This window comes from Trachypithecus francoisi, unplaced genomic scaffold, assembly GCF_009764315.1.
Source record: "Trachypithecus francoisi isolate TF-2019V2 unplaced genomic scaffold, Tfra_2.0 Lachesis_group10, whole genome shotgun sequence".
NCBI lineage: Eukaryota > Metazoa > Chordata > Mammalia > Primates > Cercopithecidae > Trachypithecus > Trachypithecus francoisi.
Window position 1 is genome coordinate 115,068,583 of NW_022681455.1, and position 18,154 is coordinate 115,086,736.

At 42.0% G+C, this 18,154-nt stretch overlaps 1 protein-coding gene and 1 pseudogene across 2 annotated transcripts in view; one reads left to right on the forward strand and one right to left on the reverse strand.

Annotated features, from left to right (window-relative positions):
• GLG1 (golgi glycoprotein 1) overlaps positions 1–18,154 on the reverse strand; it is a 154,638-nt gene that overhangs the window by 94,711 nt on the left and 41,773 nt on the right. The gene's annotated exons all lie outside the window — the stretch shown is intronic.
• On the forward strand, positions 13,918–14,516 carry LOC117088043 (annotated as a pseudogene).

Consider the following 18,154-nt stretch of genomic DNA (forward strand, 5'->3'; position numbering starts at 1 on the left):
TTAGTCTGTTGGGACTAAAAAATCATCCCCATGACAGTCTACTATCTGAAAACTTTTTCCACCCACCATTCATTTTTTCTCCATAGGAAATGACTTAGAAATCTAGAATGCAGTTTGGTGCTGGTGTTAAGCATTTTTGCCTAAATTATGGGAGAAGGAAACAGAGTCAGGCACTCTATCAAATGCTTGTTCAGATTCCACTTTGGCATCGAAGGGAAGAACCTTGGACAGGTTTATCCCTCTGGCTCCTAGCCATGGCAGGCACACAGCTATCAAGAGATAAAAGGCCTTGCTTTCACTGCTCAGTTGCCTGAATACAGTCAGTTATGGTGTCCACATGTAATGAAAGTGGCACTAATGTTTATAAACTGCTTTGTAGGAAATACATCAAAAAGGTCATATTTCTGAACTGTGAGGCTGTAACTACAACACCACTACTACCAAAATACAGTATAAAAATTCTGCTGGAGGCCGCGCGCGGTGGCTCAAGCCTGTAATCCCAGCACTTTGGGAGGCCGAGACGGGCGGATCACGAGGTCAGGAGATCGAGACCATCCTGGCGAACACTGTGAAACCCCGTCTCTACTAAAAAATACAAAAAAACTAGCCGGGCGAGGTGGCGGGCGCCTGTAGTCCCAGCTACTCGGGAGGCTGAGGCAGGAGAATGGCGTGAACCCGGGAGGCGGAGCTTGCAGTGAGCTGAGATCCGGCCACTGCACTCCAGCCTGGGCGACAGAGTGAGACTCCGTCTCAAAAAAAAAAAAAAAAAAAAAAAAAAAAAAAAATTCTGCTGGGTGCGGTGGCTCATGTCTATAATCCCATAACTTTGGGAGGCTGAGGTGGGCAGATCACAAGATTAGGTGTTCAAGACCAGCCTGGCCAATATGGTGAAACCCTGTCTCTACTAAAAACACAAAAATTAGCCAGGCATGATGGCGCGCGCCTGTAGTCCCAGCTACTCAGGAAGCTGAGGCAAAAGAATTGCTTGAACCCGGGAGGCAGAGGTTGCAGTGAGCCGAGATTGCACCACTGCACTCCAGTCTAGGTGACAGAGCAAGGCTCTGTCAGAAAAACAAAACAAAACAAACAAACAAACAAAACCTAAAATTAGCGACTCACGGTATTTTTCACATCTCACAAAAGAAGATACAGGATAATGGATCCCCTCAAGCTATCATGTTTGACAGGCAAAACGGAAACAATAATTCTGGAGTATCAGCCAAAGACTTGGGTTTTGATTCCAGTTCCATTGCACATTCATCGCATAACAACCTTGATGAAGTCACTTAATTCTTTAAGCTTCAAATTTCGTGTAGATAAAAGAGGTAAACCCTGCTTTACCCACCTCATGGGGCTGTTACAAGCATCAGGAGAAAAGTTATGTAGAAGGCCTTCAAATATTATAGAAGGGTTTGCAAATGTCATTCTCTGTATAAAAATCTAACCATTTTAAACAACAAAAACGTTACTGCTATCCAAGAGGCCATGCTTCATACAGGCAAAGAATAAGAATTCAAAATATCTGACACCCATGTTTTATTGTATGTGTACAGATTATTTCTGAAAGGATACATAAAAAGACTTATTCTTACTACATATTCTTTGCACTTTTAAATTTTTGTATCACGTGTAAAAAAAGAAACAAAAGTAAAAGGTTATTCCAGTTTAGGATATACATCCACACCTCAGAAAACATTTAGAATACATCTTCATGACCGGGAACGCACTTCCCCAGTTCATATTTTCCTATTTTTCCCCCTTCCGCTATTTCAAAGGGGTGGTGGCAGCGAGGAAATATGATGTATTTCCATCCTCTGGGACATAGCAGGTAGCAATCTGCCCTCCTGGAGTCCTAGACTGACAGTTCTACTCTAAGAAGAGCACATTAACCATCTGATGATCTGGTTTGAATAGTATAGCTAACTTTTACATGGGAGTTTTAGAATGCAGGGTGAAAAAATTCTCTGAAGGGCACTGTATGAATAATGAACAGAATTATCAACTTTGATATGGCATCCTTTATATTCTTTCTTTCTTTGCCCTGTCATATGATTTAGGACAGCTGAACAAAGGTACAAATTTGTCACATCAGTAGCTACTACAGCCAAATGCAAAGTAGAAAACTAGATTAGGCCGGGCGCGGTGGGTCATGCCTGTAATCCCAGCACTTTGGGAGGCTGAGGCGGGTGGATCACCTGAGATCAGGAGTTCCAAGACCAGCCTGGCCAACATGGTGAAACCCCATCTCTACTAAAAATACAAAAAAATTAGCTGGGCATGGTGGCAGGTACCTGTAATCCCAGCTACTTCGGGAGGCCGAGGCAGGAGAATCACTGGAACCCAAAAGGCAGAAGTTGCAGTGAGCCGAGATCGCACCACTGCACTCCAGCCTGGGTGAGAGAATGAGACTCCGTCTTGAAAGGAAGGGAGAAAGGAGAAAGGAAAAAGAAAAAAGAAAAAAAAAGAAAAAAAGGAAAAGGAAAAGGCAAAGGAAAGGAAGAAAGGAAGAAAAGAAAGAAGGAAAGAGAAAGAAAGAAAGAAAGAAAGAAAGAAAGAAAGAAAGAAAGAAAGAAAAAGAGAGAGAGAGAGGGAGGGAGGGAAGGAAGGAGGGAGGGAGGGAGGAAGGGAAAGGAAGGAAAGGAAAGAAAGGAAGGAAGAAAGAAAGAAAGAAAGGGAAAGAAAACTAGACTAAAAGAAAAAATTTCCAGACATCTGACAACACCATTAATGTTTACACCCAGTAAATCTGGAATGATTCTGTCAATGCAATTCATACCACCAATCCAACTATGTTACTTCTATAATTTTGAAAATAAAATACAAGGGAAGGATGTAAGATTACAGGATTCAAAAAAGTCCTGAAATTAAATATAATTTCTCATGCCCCAGACCCAAGTACCTGCACATGCCACAATTCTTCCATACTGACCTGTGGTGAGTGCATTGTTTACTTGAACTGGCCTAAGCAAGAGCAAACAGGGCTGAGCTGCCAGAATGTGAAGAACTCTTTCTGTATAACCCAGTGCAAACTACTGGTGTTTCTGAAGAGTACAGCTTGGATTCAGGAAGTACACTTCCATCTGAATTAAGATAGCACACCTCACTGCACAATTCTGAAAGACAAGTAGCTCAAAGAGAGAGACCAGGGCTAAACTGGGGAAAAAAATTAATATATTTTAAAAACAGAATCAGGCCAGGCTCAGTGGCTCATGCCTGCAGTCCTAGCTACTTGGGAGGCTGAGGTGGACAGCACTCTTGAGACCACGAGTTGGAGGCAGTAATGTGTTAGGTTAGAGCCTGTGAGTAGCTACTGCACTCCATCCAGCCTGGACAACAAAGTAAGAACTCATCTCTAAAAACACCTGGAATCTTCTGGTTTTGCAAATGTTAGTAATGTGCACAAAAATCTGATAAAATCCTCAAAAGGTCCCTACATTTCTTCTTGCTTAGATAACATCATTCTACAGTTGGTCGAAAAAAAGGTATACATCATTAATTATCACTATATCCAACTATATTATAGTTTAGGAAATACTGATAAACTAATGTAAATATTAACAAAGATGCAATCTAAGAATTACCCATAATCTCCAAATCACATCTGTGCCTTTTAAAGTGCTAATTTTCTATTATGAAATTAACTGATTTTGAAAACAAAGTACAAAGCACAAAAGACTGGGAGAATCCTGCTGATGGTACTCCACCTGAGCCAGGGATCACTACACGACCTGAACGAATTCTAATTTCCTGAGTTTCAGTTAGAATTGGGGGGGGGGGGGGGTGAGGGGGGGAGGGGGAGGGTGGGTGGGATAAAAAGCAAGACAGCTTTGACCCCAACTGACTGCAAACCTAATTCCAGAAAAACAGATGACTACCTTTTCAAGGAAGGGAAAATATTGTTATAGAAATGGCTTGGAGAAGTGAAAGAAGATGGGCAGAACAGATGCAGATCCTTTCGGAATTACTGTTTTAAAACATAAGTATGTCAATGGTTGAAAATGTATTACCACCCCAATAAAGAATGTTCATCTCATTAATGGAAAAACAAAGAAGATTCCCGGCCGGGCGCGGTGGCTCAAGCCTGTAATCCCAGCACTTTGGGAGGCCGAGACGGGCAGATCACAAGGTCAGGAGATCGAGACCATCCTGGCTAATACGGTGAAACCCCGTCTCTACTGAAGAATACAAAAAACTAGCCGGGCGACGAGGCGGGCGCCTGTAGTCCCAGCTACTTGGGAGGCGGACGCAGGAGAATGGCGTGAACCTGGAAGGCGGAGCTTGCGGTGAGCTGAGATCCGGCCACCGCACTCCAGCCTGGGCGACAGAGCCAGACTCCGTCTCAAAAAAAAAAAAAAAAAAAAAAAAAAACAAAGAAGATTCCTAAGTACTTCTAAGCATTCATTACTATACAATTTATAGGTCTGGCTATGCAGCATAAATTGTGGAAAGAGAGATCTGGGAACAAATTTGGGCTCTTCCAGGTACTAGCTGCAAGATCTTGGACAAATTATTTACATTTGCTTGTTTTGTTTTGTTTTGAGACAGAGTTTCACTCTTGTTGCCGAGGCTGGAGTGCAATGGCACAATCTCGGCTCACCACAACCTCCCTCCACCACAGCCTCCGCCTCCCGGGTTCATGCAATTCTCCTGTCTCAGGCATGCGCCACCACGCCTGGCTAATTTTGTTTTTTGTTATTGTTTGTTTGGTTGGTTTTTGGAAACGGAGCCTCCCTCTGTCGCCCAGGCTGGAGTGCAATAGCGTGATCAGGGCTCACTGCAACCTCTGCCTCCCAGGTTTAAGCGACCCTCCTGCCTCAGCCTCAATATTACAGGCGCGCGCCACCATGCCCGGCTAATTTTTGTACTGTATAGTAGAGACAGGGTTTCGCCATTTTGGCCAGGATGGTCTCAATCTCTTGACCTCATGATCCGCCCACCTTGGCCTCCCAAAGTGCAGGGATTACAGGTGTGAGCCACCGCGCCCGGCCATTATTTAACATCCATAAGCCTAAGTGCAGCAAAACATGTAAAGCACCTAGCACAATGCTCATAGTAAGTATGTAATAAATATAATCTATGATTGTAATAATTACTGTATACTTCTAGAAGAGTGTTAATTCCGCATTGCCCCAATCCCAAAATAAATCAACCTCAAAATAAGAAAAAATACAAAAGAAGTGTTTTATTAAAGCCAACTTCAGGAATAAGTTTGTAGATATGTAGATTCTTGGCTACAGGAAGGCAACTTCAGTTTAAATTAGTTCAACTACATTACGATAAACTAGAAAAAAGGAATAAATTCAGGAAATTCTGGTGGAAAGATCTCATCCTAATGGAAAAACAGTATTTAAATCACTCCACCAAGTATTCTTGTTTTTGTTGAGACAGGGTCTTGCTCTGTCGCCCAGGCTGGAGCACAGTGGTACAATCTTGGTTCACTGAAGCCTCAACCTCCCAGCCTCAAGTGACCCTCCCCCCTCAACCTCCCTAGTAGTTGGGACTACAGGCACACGCCACTATACCTGGTTATTTTTTGTATTTTTGGAGAGATGGGGTTTCACCATGTTGCCCAGGCTGGTCTTGAACTCCTAGGCTCAAGGGATCCACCCACCTCAGCCTCTCAAAGTGCTGGGATTACCTGCATGAGCCACCTTGCCTGGCCCACTCCACCACCAAGTCTTCCGAGCCCAGAAAAGTACGTGTGGAATTTGTCTGTTCCAGACCCTAAACTCTCCACCTAACGTTTATACACAAATCTAGATTCAGATATCTATTTTGAATTTCATTTAGGTTTTTGTTTCTAAGTAAACATCAGAAGATTAGTTTGGGTCTTGTTCACCCTGTCTTTTATTTTTATTTATTTATTTATTTATTTATGAGAGGGAGTCTCACTCTGTCACCCAGGCTGGTGTGCAGTGGTGCGATCTCGGCTCACTGCAACCTCTGCCTCCCGGATTCAAGCAATTCTCCTGCCTCAGCCTCCCGAGTAGGTGGGATTACAGGCATGTGCTGCCACACCCGGCTAATTTTTTTTGGTATTTTTAGTAGAGACGAGGTTTCACCATATTGGCCAGGCTGGTCTCGAACTCCTGACCTTGTGATCCACCCACCTCGACCTTCCAAAGTGCTAGGATTACAGGCGTGAGCCCCAGTCCCTGGCCCATGTCTTTTATTTATTTATTTATTTATTTTATTTTATTTTTTTTTTGAGACGGAGTCTCGCTCTGTCGCCCAGGCTAGAGTGCTGTGGCCGGATCTCAGCTCACTGCAAGCTCCGCCTCCCGGGTTCACGCCATTCTCCTGCCTCAGCCTCCCGAGTAGCTGGGACTACAGGCGCCCGCCACCTCGCCCGGCTAATTTTTTATATTTTTTAGTAGAGACGGGGTTTCACCGTGTTAGCCAGGATGGTCTCGATCTCCTGACCTCGTGATCCGCCCGTCTCGGCCTCCCAAAGTGCTGGGATTACAGGCTTGAGCCACCGCGCCCGGCCATCTTTTAAAGTTCTAAAGAACCTTTGCATTTAAGTTCAACTTTGTATTTAAGTTCAACTGCTCAGATGCAGACATCTTTTAATATGCAAACAAACCAAGAGGGTATTGGTCAACTAAGATCTCTCTTCTAAGTTTTACTTAGTAAATGTTTCATGCCTACCACTTTCAGTCAATATAATTCTCTCATCATATCAAAATCATGTTGATTAATTTTGTAAAAGTAAATGTCACCAACTGGTCAAGTTTAATAACGCAAGATCAAAGACTTCAATAACTCTGTTTAAATGTCACACATTTGTCTGAGTTTGTTAGTGAAATCACCTGACAGTCACCTGTGAACAGGTAGTACAAAGCAGTATAAAAGGAAGTCCTCAGCTACACTACCATAATTCTTTCAAAGACACTCAGATCTTACCATAGTATCTTTGAAAATTTCATAATTATAATTACTATTCTTCAGAAGAGTACTGAGAAATCTAACATCTAAAACACAAGGTTTTGTAGCTCACACTTGTAATCTCAGCAGTTTGGGAGGCTGAGGTGGGCAGATTGCTTGAGTCCAGGAGTTCCAGACCATTCTGAGCAACATGATGAAACCCTATTTCCACAAAAAATACAAAAGTTAGTCAGGCATGGTGGCATGTGCCTGTAGTCCCACTTCCTTGGGTGGGGGGCTGAGGTAGAAGGATCCTTGAGTCTAGGAGACAGAGACTGCAATAAGCAGAGATCGCACCACAGCACTGCAGCCTGGGTCATAAAATAAGACTCTGTCTCAAAAAATTAATTAATTAAATAAAATACAAGGCTTTGACTTAAGACTTCCGAAACTTTAGTGTAGGCCATAAACAAACATAAGAATTTATGACCAGAAGGATCCCTGACTAGGCCGGGCGTGGTGGGTTACACCGGTAATCCCAGCACTTTGGGAGGCCAAGGCAGGTGGATCACCTGAGGTCAGGAGTTTGAGACCAGCTTGGCCAACATAGTGAAACTCTGTCTCTATTAAAAATACAAAAGTTAGCCAGGCATGACAGGCACCTGTAATCCCAGCTACCTGGGAGGCTGAGGCAGGAGCATCGCTTGAACCCTGGAGGCGGAGGTTGCAGTGAGTTGAGATCATGCCACTGTACTTCATCCTGGGTGACAGACTGAGACTCCATTTCACACACACACAAAAAAGGATCTGTGACTAGAAGGGGGTAACATGCGATAATCTGGACCCACCATTTTAATAAAGTTTGATAAGAGAGAGAAGCCTTCCTTCCCCAAAGACTTAACGAGCAAAGGATCACAACACTAGACCTAGCAAAATAATTTGCTCAACTCGTTGCCAGAATTGCCCCGGCTTCCAGAACAAAGAAATGGTGCATAAAAATAGGAAGTTGACTTCCCTAGTTTAAGACAGTATTTTATTATACCATTTTGGACCATAACAAATTCCCAAACTCTTCTGGTTTCGTTGTGCTCCCTTGCCTCCAAGGGAGGTGTAGAGGTAGCGCCTCAATTAAACAAAAACAATTTCTATAAATGTAAACCACCTCATCAATCTTTTCCTTACTTCACCAATAGCTTATTTAATAAAATTATACATTCTGTCTTTAAAGCTCAGGAAAACAAAAACAGAAAAAATGAAGAGTAGATCCTTTTTCCAAAGATGACTAATCACATTTTGCTTTAGAATTTAAGATTGAGCAGATCTAGCTTACATAAGTAATTGCCTCCAAAATAGATCAGACACAACAAAAGTGTCTTGCATCTGGGGATTGGCTTAAGGCTCAGTTTCTATTTATGACAAAATATATATATTTTTTCACATTTAGCATTCTTTTGGAATAGTGAGGAAACAACTCATAGGGTAAGACTATGGAATTGTTCATTCTAATTCCTGTTCTACCAGTTAATTTGTGCTATATTTTGGAAGCAGCCAATAATTAATTGCATGAAAATGCTTTGAATGAAAATGCTTTGAATTTGAGCTATGATGAAGAGAGAAAAAATACATTTTTTCAACCTTTCTCCCATAAAAATTAGAGTCCTATCTTTCCAAACCCCTCTGACAAACTCTGATAGCATAATCACCAACTCACAACGCTGACATCTGTGAAAATTTCCCACTTCCATAGAGACATCATTTCAACTGTCTCTGATACCAAAAGCTGTATCCTTTTGATATAAAGTATTCATTTAATCCACTAATGATGGCTTAAAACAGCATTCTCAGAACAGAAGAATTCAGAAATAAAAAATCCAAAGTTGTTTGTTTTGAGATGGAGTCTCACTCTGTCGCCCAGGCTGGAGTAGAATGGCTGGATCTCAGCTCACTGCAACTTCCACCTCCACGTTCAAGCAGTTCTCCTGCCTCAGCCTCCTGAGTAGCTGGGATAACAGGCATGTGCCATCAAGCCCAACTAATTTTTTTTTTTTGTAAAGTCAATAGTCAATATCTATTTCTGGGTGAGAACCTGACTCACAGCGAGCACTTTAGCTGCTCTGCATTCTAAAACTATCTGCCATAGGACGCCAGAAAAGAAGTATTCTGAACCTGTGTTCCAATTCTTACTTGGTACAACCACAACCAAGAGAGCAGGCAATGGCATAAACGATTTTGCTGGCATAAATTTGGCTCCAAATTATAGCTATCTTTAAATTCTTCCTGAAAATATCTGAATTCAAATGAAAAATCCTTGGTTGATCACAAAACCTCTGCAGTCTCTGGCAGAAGTTTTCTTCTTAAGATAACAGTCTAGACACTTATATTTAAGAGAGTTCTTTGAAGGCAGTAACCACAGCTTGGTCTACCACACAATTCTAGGCATTCACTGGCATTCCATGTTATTTGGTTGACAGAAATCTGACCTCTAGGCTTCCAAAAACAGCTTACTGGGGTCAAATTGACATCAACAGCTTCTCCCAAACAACTTCCACTGTGGACAATTTTTCAGGCCTTTTAGCCTCAATTTAAATCTCAAATCTCTAAAAATTCCTGTAAGACTACTGGATGATCAATTCTTAGAAATAATACCAAACAGGGCCAGGTACACTAGCTCATGCCTGTAATCCCAGCACTTTGCAGGGCCGAGGCAGGTGAATCACTTGAGGTTAGGAGTTCGAGACCAGCCTGGCCAATATGGTGAAACCTCGTCTCTACTAAAAATAGAAAAATTAGCTGGACATGGTGGCAGGCAACTGTAATCCCAGATATTCAGGAGGCTGAGGCAGGAGAATCACTTGAACCCAGGAGGCGGAGGTTGCAGTGAGCTGAGATCACCTCACTGCACACCAGCCTGGGTGATAGAGCGAGACTCCATCACCAAAATAATAATAATACCAAACAACATTTAATTTTTCAGTACCAAACAACATTTAATTTTTCAGTCATTTGCCAATTAGCAAAGGAACCAATGTTGGTTCAGTGAATCAATCTTATATATTTCTCTCTGAGCTTTAAGCATTTCTTGATGGATCAGGCAATAACACTAATAAGCACTTCTGTAAAAATTTAATAGTTTCCTTTTGAGTCTTTGGAAAGTTTAATTTTATGAGTCACTTCAAGATATGACCATAGTGTACTTTCGATCTCTCTAGTAAAGTACTGTACTGTACATGTACCTATTTACATGTTCCTTGCAGGTAGAATTTTGTCTTCTCCATCTTTTTATACATAGTGACCAGTACAGCTGGAATAGCATGTTCAATATTTGTTTCAAGTATGACTAGACAAAGCTGGTGAACAAAATCTGTGCACCTTTTATTTTTAGGAGAATTTGCTAATTTTATACTAAAAAGCCTTAATAGTAATTTTATAACTTTAAGAAACATTTGGATGAATTCATAATGAACTAAATGACTGTTCTATAAAATGGACAATAAACAACAGGAAAAGGGGCTGAGTGTGGTGGCTCATGCCTGTAATCCCACCATTGCAAGAGGCTAAGGCAGGAGGATCACTCAAGTCCAGGTGTTCAAGACCAGCCTGGGCAACATAGCAAAACCCCATCTGTGTCAAAAAGAAAAAAAAAAAAAAATTAGTCAGGCGTGCTGGTGAGCACCCGTACTCCCAGCTACTTGGGAGGTTGAGAGGAAAAGTTTGCTTGAGCCGGGGAAAGTTGAGGCTGCAATGAGCCATGATCACAGTATTGCACTCCAGCCTGAGCAACAGAGCAAGATCTCATCTCTAAAATAAAAATAATATAAAAAGAAAGGGCACAGTGGTGGAGGGGTGCTAGAATTTAAGGGGCACAAAAATATTTATTGATTGCATTTAAAAGGTACTGTCCTTTCTTGCAGTAGTCATTCAAAAGCTTCTTCTGAAGCTGAGTAAGACAGTCCATAATACTTAGAATATGTGTTTTCATAATATGGCCAACTATGCTGAAGCTGTTGGAGAAAGAGCTTGAAGTCTCAATTGATAGGATACCATGATATACTGGAATCCTAATATATCCTGGTCAATATGTTGGCTTACAAAGATAAGCATATGAGAGCAGCGCCTCAGCTTCATGCCTGGCAATGTCTCCGCCGTGTGTGGGTTTCCTAGAGTAACAGCAGTCATACCATATGGTGTGGCTTTCATTGGCACGGGCAGGAGAGAAGATGCCAGAAACTCAATGTGCTATTTTGGGCCATGAAGCATGATAAACTCTAAATTTAAAACATAATTTTTTAAATTAAAGAGAATATTTTTCAATTGTAATATTTTTTTAATACTGGATTTTATAATCTTAAGACTCAATTAGGTAACTGTTCTCAGTGTTTGAAATAAGACAAAGACTCAAAAGTCAAGAGGGGGACAAGCTTGGCAGCAATCTTCTGAAAAAAATGTTTAGAGATTTAAATGAAACCTTTTTTTTAGTGATACTATAAATATAAAGGTGAAATGTACAGAAACAGCTTTTGGAATACTATGTTTTGATAATGCCAAACAAGGGCAGTAGAGGTGAGAAGCTGAGAGGCAGTATCAGTGGGATGGAATCTCTTATTCCTCTCTAGCCACTATTTCAAGTTTTGCACAATGACACACCTCCAGCCTATCAAATAAGCTGATCTAATGTTTGAAGTTAGAGCAACCCTGGAAATATCATGCATGTTGAATCTAACGGACAACTTACTTAACCCTTCCAGACTCAGCCCTAGATCTGAGCAACGAGGTTCAAGAATTCTAACAACAATTTCAAATGCTATACGGGGGTTGGTAATACTAATTTCGGGAACGCAATTTTTGAGCTTCCTTGTCTCAGTGCTAGCCTTTCCCCTAAGCCTGCTTCTTTTTCCCGAATTAGGTTAATTATAGGTAATAAAAATAGGTTTTCATTAGTCCTGAGCTGGCAAAATGGGTTTTATGAACTGCTTCATATAAAGCAGTAAGTTTTTAAGATAGGGACTAAGTTGAACCTAAAATAGTAAGTGAAAACTCCATTTTCCTGCCCTCCTGTACCTTGCACAACAATAATTAACACAAACTGCCTAAAGCAAGGTGAATTGTAAACAAATAACATTCACTTGAAGAGGGCTTTGGCCTGGCCAACCTAAATATGTAAAAACATCCATATGAGCTACTGTGGCTTTCAAAATGCATCAGTATCAGCATCACTTGTCTGAAATGCAAATTTGTGAGCCCCACTCTAGACCTACTGAATCAAAACCTGCAACTGGGACCAAGGAATCCGCATTTTAACCAGGTTTCCAGGTGATCTAAGGCATGCTCAAGTTTCAGAACCACTGGGGTAAGATTACTTGGGTTTCTGATATGAGAAAGCCGAAGTATGCCAAAATATAGATCATTATTACTGAAAAGCAGTTTAACAATTCTTTCTGTCTTACATTCTGCTCTAATTTTCTGGAATACTAATAACTAAAAGTCATAAATTAATCATAGACCGGCCGGGCGCGGTGGCTCAAGCCTGTAATCCCAGCACTTTGGGAGGCCGAGACGGGCGGATCACGAGGTCAGGAGATCGAGACCATCCTGGCTAACACGGTGAAACCCCGTCTCTACTAAAAAAATACAAAATTAGCCGGGCGAGATGGCGGGCGCCTGTAGTCCCAGCTACTCGGGAGGCTGAGGCGAGAGAATGGCGTAAACCCGGGAGGCGGAGCTTGCAGTGAGCTGAGATCTGGCCACTGCACTCCAGCCTGGGCGACAAAGCGAGACTCCGTCTCAAAAAAAAAAAAAAAAAATCATAGACCTATGACAGAGGGAACTAAGAAATGCTTTTGGGATTTTACAGAATTGTATCTTTTCATTCCTTCAAGTGCTATATCTAATTTTATTTATTTATTTTTTGAGACAAGGTCTCGTTCTGTCACCCAGGGTGGAGGGCAGTGGTGTAATTTCACCTCACGGCAACCTTACCCCCAATGCCCCCGTCAGCTCAAGCAATCATCCTATCTCAGCCTCCCAAATAGCTTGGGACCACACGGGCACACCACCACGTCTGGTTACTTTATTTATTTATTTATTTATTTTAGTAGAGATGGGGGTCTTGCCATGTTGCCCATGCTGGTCTCAAACTCCTGAGCTCAAGCAATCTGTCCACCTCAGCCTCCCAAAGTGCTGGGATGAGCCACCATGCCCAGCCCTTATTATCTTTTTTTTTTTTTAAATAAAAGAAAATACAACTTTAAAGTGTTAGTTGGCTAATTTGTGTACAGGTGTGCGTGTCAGTGTATGGGGGGAGGGAAACCTGTCTTTAGGTGTCATTACCAAAGGCTATGATGATGTCATATAGCCCATTTCAAATGCACAAGGAGAATTACTGGGGAGAAGAAAGAGAAGGGAAGCGGGCAAGGTATCTTTTTTAAGACACTTTTTGCACCTGCAGATTCTTAAACATCTTTCCCATTAGTCCAAGTAGACACAACAGAAGGTAGTCTAGAATAGGGAGTTAATTATAAAGAGAATAAAACAGCAAACATCTTTCTAGTTTTTCCTTTCCTACCAGTCCTTCACCTTTCCTACTGAAGAGTTAAGTTTAATCTAAAAAGTTTGAAGTTTGTATACCCTTTAAGCCCCACTGCTATAACCTAGTTTGGGGGATGTGGAAAATAGGTTATATAAAATTTTTTCTGAGGCCGGGCGCAGTGGCTCAAGCCTGTAATCACAGCACTTTGGGAGGCCGAGACGGGTGGATCACGAGGTCAGGAGATCGAGATCATCCTGGCTAATACGGTGAAACCCCGTCTCTACTAAAAAATACAAAAAACTAGCCGGGCGAGGTGGCGGGCGCCTGGAGTCCCAGCTACTCGGGAGGCTGAAACAGGAGAATGGCGTGAACCCAGGAGGTGGAGCTTGCAGTGAGCTGAGATCCGGCCACTGCACTCCAGCCGGGGCGGCAGAGCAAGACTCCGTCTCAAAAAAAAAAAAAAAATTTCTGAGTAATCAAAAGCACATCCAACATTTTCTGGAGACACCATCAATATTGTCTTCTACAAGACATATTAGCATCTCTTCCTTCAAGTGTCTTGACTTGGAAGATGTGATCTCTGTTAAGTTGCAGGTCCCTCCAGTCCTGGCCATGGGCCCTGCAGCCACCAAGATTCTGATACCTAAGAAGAATGGGATTGCCATCTATGAACTCCTTTTTAAGGAGGGAGTCATGGTGGCCAAGAAGGATATCCACCTGCCTAAGCACCCAGAACTGGCAGACAAGAATATGCCCAACCTTCACATCATGAAGGCCATGTAGTCTTTCAGGTCTTGAGGCTACATGAAGGAACAGTTTGTCTGAAGACATTTCTACTGGTACCTTACCAACAAGCGTATCCAGTATCTCTGATTACCTCCATCTGCCCCACTAGATTGTGCCTGCCACCCTACACCACAGCTGTCCAGAGACTGGCAGGCTTTGACCTAAAGGTCTGAAGGGTGAGCGACCCGCAAGGTTCACAAAAGGGGAAGCCAAAAGACCACACAGAGTGTTGTGTGCCCCCTGGTCCCATGAGAAAGCCGAGGCCGGGGCTGGGTCAGCAATCAAATTCCAGTTTAGAGGCGGATTTGGTAGTGGGTGTGGTCAGTGACCTCAGTAAAATTGGAGAGGATTATATTGCATTGAATCAACTTACAGACAGAAAAAAAAAAAAGATGCAGGTCCTTTTGCTTAAGCCAGTGTTTAACCCGTGGTTTGATTCCGACTGTCTTCCCTAGTTTTGGAAACAATTTATGTTGAAGTTCAGTTGTGGCACAGGCCCTTATTTTACTTCTTTTGTTTAAAAAAACAACTTGTTTTGGCCAGGCACAGTGGCTCACACTTGTAATCCCTGCACTCTGGGAGGCCGAGGCAGATGGATCACCTGAGGTCAGAAGTTTGAGACCAGCCTAGCCAACATGACGAAACCCTGCCTCTACTAAAAATACAAAAAATTAGTTGGGCATGGCGGCGGGTGCCTGAAATCTCAGCTACTCGTAAGGCTGAGGCAGAAGAATCACTCGAACCTGGGAGGTGGAGGTTGCAGTGAGCTGAGATCATGTCACTGCATTCCAACCCCAGTAACAAGAGCGAAACTCCGTCTCAAAAAAAAAAAAAAAAAAAAATGTTTTTAAAGACAGGGTCTCACTACGTTGCCCATGCTGGTCTTGAACTCCTGGGGTCAAGTGCTGCTCCTGTTTTAGCCTCCCAAGGAGCTGGAATCATGGGTGCACACCACCACGCCCGGCTACTACTTTCTTCAAAATTCGACCATTCTGACAGATTCTAGCTTAACAGTACATATTAGATAAATAAATGGCAATTTTCTGGAACATTCTTTAAAATAGTATAGACTTCATAGTAGTTGCAACTTCAGTTATTGTATTCTGCTATCATTTTGGTCTTCTTGTGACTTCTAAAAGCTGAACTTTCACTGCATATCCACATTTCATAATTTGCTAAACAGTTATTTAACAGAAGTAGCTATCTGACAATAGCACAACTCACATATACAAAAATACAATTTGTCAATCTAGAGTTACGAAATTATTTAAAATTCTCAACCAAAGCATAGGCATTCAACATTGTCAACCATGGCTGAAGTAAATCTCAGTGACTGAGTACTTAAGAACCAGGTACAACACAAAATATAGTCATCTATGGGAGATAACTAGGAAATTACCTTTAGTACAAAATCAGTCTTGAAAAAAATAACAATGTGTACAATTCCTCAGAATTATTTATTTAAACCCTACTTTGTTATAAAATGAGTTAAGACAGATTTCCTCAATAAATGGGAGGGAGCGCGATGACTCACGCCTGTAATCCCAGCACTTTAGGAGGCCGAGGTGGGCAGATCACTCGAGTGTTGAGGGGTTCGAGACCAGCCTGGTCAACATAGCGAAACCCCATCTCTACTAAAAATACAAAAATTAGCTGGGCGCAGAGGTAGGTGCCTGTAATCCAGGTACTCGGGAGGCTGAGGTAGGACAATCACTTGATCCCAGGAAGCAGAGGTTGCAGTGAGCAGACTGCACCAATGCACTCCAGCCTGGGCAACAGAATGAGACTCCATCTCAAAAAATAAAAATAAAAAAATAAATGACAGGGATTCCAGCACTTTTCTCAATATATTCTGGCTAAATATGAGATGGTTACTTAAATTGAGCAGATGGGACTTCATTAAATCATGATGAAAATGAACAGTCAAGAAAAGAACTACTGTATAGAAAGGAACTTTGGTAAAGTGCATGCATAAAATTACATTTTAGTGGATGTATCTTATTAATAATCATTTCCTCAACTCGCAAAGCAAATGACATCATTGTTTGTCACTTTAACTAGTTCTCTGTTCAACAGTGGACCTACTGACAAATGCCCAAATAAAGATCACACACTAACATAAAAAGATATAACTGCAGTCAAACGTGGTGGCATGCACCTATATAGTTCCAGCACTTTGGGAGACTGAGGAATGAGGATCGCCAGAACCCAGGAGTTTGAGGCTGCAATGAGCTATGATCCCACCACTGCACTCCAGCCTGGGCGACTGAGCAAAACCCTGTCTCTAAAATAAATAAATAATAAAAAGTTATAAATGCCTTCAGTTTATTTTATAAGACTTCATGGTGAAATGGGGCGGGGGGAAAACAGTTGTAACTGTACCTGGAGATACCAACCAGATGGGCCATTCTCACAAACTGATCAAATGATCACCATGGTGGTGTTAAAAACAAGTTCACAAAAAAACATAAAAATAAAAATAAAAATAAAAAATAAATGACAGGGATTCCAGCACTTTTCTCAATATATTCTGGCTAAATATGAGATGGTTACTTAAATTGAGCAGATGGGACTTCATTAAATCATGATGAAAATGAACAGTCAAGAAAAGAACTACTGTATAGAAAGGAACTTTGGTAAAGTGCATGCATAAAATTACATTTTAGTGGATGTATCTTATTAATAATCATTTCCTCAACTCGCAAAGCAAATGACATCATTGTTTGTCACTTTAACTAGTTCTCTGTTCAACAGTGGACCTACTGACAAATGCCCAAATAAAGATCACACACTAACATAAAAAGATATAACTGCAGTCAAACGTGGTGGCATGCACCTATATAGTTCCAGCACTTTGGGAGACTGAGGAATGAGGATCGCCAGAACCCAGGAGTTTGAGGCTGCAATGAGCTATGATCCCACCACTGCACTCCAGCCTGGGCGACTGAGCAAAACCCTGTCTCTAAAATAAATAAATAATAAAAAGTTATAAATGCCTTCAGTTTATTTTATAAGACTTCATGGTGAAATGGGGCGGGGGGGAAAACAGTTGTAACTGTACCTGGAGATACCAACCAGATGGGCCATTCTCACAAACTGATCAAATGATCACCATGGTGGTGTTAAAAACAAGTTCACAAAAAAACATAAAAATAAAAAATAAAATAAAAACAAGTTTACAAACTGTGACTTCCTTCATTGAAAACTGATCAAGAAAGCAAATTCCCCAAATTATAATCTTGTCTTTGTCTAGTGGTCTGTCCCAGACTGACAAAACACAAAATTGGGCAATTATTCATGTTGTGAAAGGATTCACTATACAAAAACAAAACTTAAAAATTAATGTAAGTTTTCTTGTCTTTGTCAACTCCATCAGTACATTTAAAATGGGATTCGGGGCTGGGTGTGGTGGCTCTCACCTATAATCCCAGCATTTTGGGAGGCTGAGGCAAGACTGCAAGACCAGCCTGGACAACACAAAGAGACCTCATCTCTACAAAAAAACATTGGCCGGGCGCGGTGGCTCAAGCCTGTAATCACAGCACTTTGGGAGGCCGAGATGGGTGGATCACGAGGTCAGGAGATCGAGACCATCCTGGCTAACACGGTGAAACCCCGTCTCTACTAAAAAAATACAAAAAACTAGCCGGGCGTGGTGGCGGGCGCCTGTAGTCCCAGCTACTCGGGAGGCTGAGGCAGGAGAATGGCGTAAACCCAGGGGGCGGAGCTTGCAGTGAGCTGAGATCCGGCCACTGCACTCCAGCCTGGGCGACAGAGCGAGACTCTGTCTCAAAAAAAAAAAAAAAAAAAAAAATTAAAAGATTGGCCAGGTGTGGTGGTGTGTGCCTGTAGTCCTAGCTGCTTGGGAGGCTGGGGCAGGAGGATCACTTGAGTCACAAGTTCAAGGCTATAGTGAGCTGTGACTCCTCCACTGTGCTCCAGCCTGGGCAACAGAGAGAGATCCCTGTCTCTAAA